This window comes from Echinops telfairi, unplaced genomic scaffold (genome assembly GCF_000313985.2).
Source record: "Echinops telfairi isolate 266 unplaced genomic scaffold, ASM31398v2 ScPeMD7_7457;HRSCAF=8495, whole genome shotgun sequence".
NCBI classification, from domain to species: domain Eukaryota; kingdom Metazoa; phylum Chordata; class Mammalia; order Afrosoricida; family Tenrecidae; genus Echinops; species Echinops telfairi.
In genome coordinates, this window is record NW_022111357.1 from 46,206,588 (window position 1) to 46,211,440 (window position 4,853).

General features: G+C 52.0%; 1 protein-coding gene across 1 annotated transcript in view; it reads right to left on the reverse strand.

The window, feature by feature from the left end:
* Nucleotides 1-191, reverse strand: part of FCHO1 (FCH and mu domain containing endocytic adaptor 1) — a 22,619-nt gene extending 22,428 nt beyond the window's left edge. Inside the window, exon 1 of the mRNA XM_045299137.1 lies at nucleotides 105-191. The gene's annotated coding sequence lies outside the window, so the exon portion shown is untranslated. The remainder of the gene's footprint in view (nucleotides 1-104) is intronic.
* Between the last annotated feature and the right edge of the window lie 4,662 nt (nucleotides 192-4,853).

The following is a 4,853-nucleotide window of genomic DNA, read 5'->3' on the forward strand; positions in this document are numbered from 1 at the left end:
GGGCAGGCCTGTGGGTGGGCAGGGCTGGGCAGGCTGGTTTGTAGTGGGGTGGGGGCTGCATGGGTAGGTATGGCCCATGGGACGGGCAGGGCCTGAGATCTCACCTCTCTCGGATGAAGTCCGCCAGCTCTTTGGTAGAGGTGGGCCCCTGCTTCACGCTGTGGTAAAGAACCTCAAAGCCGTGGTTCTTCTCACCCTGCAGGGGATGGAGGAAGACGCTGAGAAAAGGATAGAGAGGACATTGGGGTTGCCTAGTAACAGTGGTACGCGCAGAGGAGTCACTCAGCGGAAGTCCATCCCTTTGGCCGTAGTGCTTGAGTCGGGCTTGAGCCAATCTGCATTTATATCTCCCCCGCACACAGTGATCGGTTCATGTGCCTTACATTGGTTCAACCAGGGAGAGCCCTGGGAGTTTTGTTTCCTAGATGAGGGAGACATTGTCATCTGCTCTTGATGTCTCCATATCTCTGCCTCTCTGTCTTTGTCTCCAGCAGTCTCTTCCTCTCTGTTTTCCTTTTTGCCTTTTCACAAATGAGCAAATTAATGTGGCCATGGGTGATAGGGGAGAAACCATGAACCTTGACAAGAAGCTCAACGGGAGTGTACGGGTCAAAAAAAGAAAGTCCTAAATTGAGTTGCTGGATCAAATCAACCCTGAAAGTCACATTATCCTACAAGATTTCAGTGTTAGGAGGGAATACAACCCCCATTGTTTCAGTCACAATAGTCATGTCTTTAATTTCGATCCAATAGAACACTCCCTTCCCCGAAAATTCAGAGGAGGGTCTAGTTCTCTTTTTTAGATGTTTTTTTTAAAAACATTTTATTAGGGGCTCATACAACTGTTATCGCAATCCATACACACATCGATTGTGTAAAGCGCACTTGTACATCGTTCTCAAAACGTTTTCTCTCTGAGGGTCTAGTTCCCTATCTCCTTTCAGTCTCCAACACTGCCCAGGACAGGGCCAGGCAGAGAAGGGGCATTTGAGGCTGAGTGAAGAAATGAATGCTTCTGCTGTTCCTTTCTGGAGTTGGTGGGAATTGTGCCCTTTCCCTCCAAGTGGAGGCAGTTGGGGCAGCCATGGCTGTGTTGTGTGGCCATGGTAGGTCACTGTCCCTCTCTGAACCTCGGGTAGCTCTTGGATAGGATGGGTGGGGAACCATTCACCCATCATACCATGATAGTGTAGACACCAGGGTGATCTATGTCAGGGTCTCTGTAGTGGATTGAAATGGTGTGCTTCCAAAATATGGGTTGAATTCCCAACCTTTGTACCTGGGAATGTGGTCCTATTTGGGATGAGAGGTTTTACTTTTGTTATTTTTGAGATCATACCAGTATAGTGTGGGTCCTAAATCTAATCCTTTCTTAGTTATAAAACGTGACGAAAATAGGCAGGCAGGCACACACACACACACACACAATGTGAGGATCAGCTACAAACTAAGGAATGCTAAGAAATGCCCACGGCTGTTGACAAGGAAGAAATCAACATGGCTGAGACCTTGATTTGGACTTCGAGCCTCCAGGACTGTGAGAAAATAAATTTCTGTTCTTTAAAGTCATCCACGTATGGTATTTGTGTTACAGCAGCCCTAGGTAACTGAGATGGTCCCCCACATGCCCAAAGACACTGCTGGCTCTGTGTTGGCTGGGCCAAGAGGAAGCTGGGAGATGGAAGTTGGACAGGCTATGAGGTTAGGACTTCAGCTGGTGGGCACTAGGGAGCTACGGATAATTACAGAATGAGGGGTGATGCCTACAGAGTTTGGGTTTGAGGTTGTTCTGGGTCTGTCCTTAGTCTGAGCTTGCTTGTGTTGGTATTTATCCCAGTTTTTGCTAACTCGTGGTAGTGTACCTGACCCTGTTGCTTTACATTCACTCAGCTCGCTTCTCAAATCCACTTTCTTTAGAGGGCAACTCTCCCCCGCTGTTCTCAACAGAAAACCGGGACCCCTGGCCACAAAGATGGCAAGACGGGCACATGGGGCCACAGCTGGGTTGGACTGCTGGCCCCTCCCCACCCCCCAGGCACGATGTTATGGCTGAAGACTGAGCTGTTGGTTCAAAAGGGAGAAGATGCCAATTAAAACCATAATGAGCTATCATCTCACCCCCTTTGGAATGACAATATATTTCTATATCTATATCGATCTATTGATAGATCGATCTATCTATGTACTGGAAAACCAGTATGGATGAAGTTGTGGAGAAACTGGATCCCTCTCCCATTGCTGGTAGCAATGTAAAATGGAACAGCCACTGCAGGCGGCCGGGTGGCGGTTCTTCGCACAGCTGGATACAGGATGACCAGCTTCTTGTCCAGCAATCCTAATCCTAGGGCTCTCTCCAAGAGAAGCAGGGGCAGGAAGGCACCCAGAATCCTGTACACCAAAGTCCACCACAGCACACCCCCACCAGAGCCCCAAAGTGGCAACTACCGAAATGTCCATCAATTGGTGATGAGGGGCTCAATGCCAGGAGGCCCTTCCCTACAAGGGGTATTGCTCAGCCATGCGGACACCAAGTCCTGGTGCAAGCCATTCCCTGGCTGAACCTGACGGGAGCCTCATACAATCGCACTGACAGCCAGGGAGAAACTAGTGTTGATTAGCGGTTCTCGCCAGGGACGAGGGAGGGGAGAAGGGGAAGTCACGGCTGGGGAAGCAGAGTTTCTGTGGTGACGGGAATGTGGCAATGATAATGGGTGGCGGTTGCACAACATGAGCAATGCGATGAAGGACAGTGATGCCAACAAATTGTACGTGTGGTAACATGAAACTGGCAAATGCTGTGCTTTACATATACGTGTGTATATCTACATTAACACACATATATATGTAGAGAGAGGGATATTTACAGTAATACCTATCCAAAGTGGGGGGCGTTGGTCAGGGAGATGAAGTGGGGTCCTAAGGAAGTAGAGAGATTTAGCACCAAATGGGGTCTGGCAATTAGGATCGGAAGAGGAGGCTATGGAAGGATCTGAAGATATTCAAGTTCAGCACCGTCCAGGGCCCTTCTACAACCATGGGCACAACGCACTGTACACTAGGCAGGCCACAGAGGATGGCTTCCTCCATCCCCCAACTTAGGGGGTCCACCCTTTTAATCATCTGGAAGCTTAAATGCTAGAAGCCACTAACAGATAATCCAGCATAGAGAAACTGAGCCTCAGCCTGCGGCAGCCCCAGGCCATCCTCAACCCAAGATGTCACAGACATCTCTCCTCATTCTATAGCCACGGATGGCTCCCTATTGTCCACCCGCTGAAATCCGAAACCCCTTGGCTGGAAGTACCTGTCCAACCTCATCTCCTAGCTTCTTCCTGGCCCAGCCAGCAAAGCAGCAACCAATGCAAAGGTGTGTGGACCTTCCAGGTGCTACACCTCTATGGGGGGCGATTTCCACCTCTCAGAGGTCACTGGCCTGGCCCATCTCCTGGAAAATCTTTCCCAGACGCTCTCAGAATCCCTGAATCTCCCCGGCTGCTCCCTCTCGCTCTCCGTGGATGCACTTTTCCTGGCTCGGGTCTTGAGTTAGACTTTCAAAATTTAAATGTCAGATTCCCGTTAGTCACAGTTAGTGTAGGCTGGTGGCATCGCCTGTCTGAGCCTCAGTTTTCTCACCTGCCGCGATGGCGGCACCCACTTCCCCTGGGGTCTTGGTTAGATGAAGTTGGCCGAGTGCAAGACTCTGCAGGGGGGTTGGTAAGGGCTCCCCGAGTGGCCCCAGCAGCCCCTGCCTGCCCACTCACCCAGGGGATCCTTGAGTGAGGCTGTGCCAGGCACTGCCGCCCAGGCCAGCATCTGGCACTGAGTCAGAGCCAACCACTGGCCTGTTTCCCAGGCCTGGCAAAGCCTCCGGCAGCATCTGCCTCCCTCTGGCGGGGTTGGCAGCCAAGGGTCCTAGTAGTGGCTGGCTGGAGCCCGTGTCTCCTCGGAACCTCCAGACACCAGCTTGCCCACCATGCTAGCCCCTTTCAACTCAGCTTGAGCGTGTGCTTCCCCTGGTCACCCTTTTCCCCGTGGCTCCCCAGTACCCTCAAAACCTTAACCATGGGGTGTTGAAACACCCTGACTGAGACCTCTTTGAGGCTGGCCAGAATCCCACTGTCTCTCAGCACAGAGCACAGGCAAGCCAGGGAGTGCCTATATAGACAGCTGGTGCAATGAAGTATTGACAAAGAGGGGGCTTCTCTGGGGTCCTTCCTGAGTCTGGCAGGGCGAGAGTTTCAAACTCCTTTCCCAGATAAGGAAACTGAGGCTCCGGAGGCAAAGCCATCTCCTCCAGGTCTCCCAGCAGTCTGGATTAGAATTGGAACCTGAACCCAAGGCTCTTAACCACTGCAGCTCCTTCAGGCTGCCTTCTGGGACAGGTAAAGAGGGTGGCTTCTTTTGTCTCTTTGTAGATCTGAATTTTCTGCAGTGAGCTTGCACGCTCGGTGTAATTAAAAGGAATGTAAAATACATGTAGGTGCCATTGCCAGGGTTTTAAAACGTGGGCAAGGGATGCTCCCCCAAAGGCCAGCCTGCTTACACAGAAGGAGGGACAGGGATTCCGAGATGGGCAGCCTCCCCCCAGGTCCAAACAGCCCATGAAGAGGCAACCCCCAGGAGTGACCCTTGGGGAATGGGGCTGAGGTGGCAAGGGAGTGCGGCCCCTTTAAGAAAGCGAGAGCCAGTAAAAGAAGCCCCAGCTGGGGAGGGAGAGAGGGCGGAGCAGGCTTGTTGCTAGTGGCAACCAGTCACTTAGCAACGGGCTGCCTCTCTGCAACTCCGAGCCTGCAACTGTGGGGTGCACTCTGACCCCCACCCCACCCTGGCTCCTGGGCCCTCCCCTGCTCACA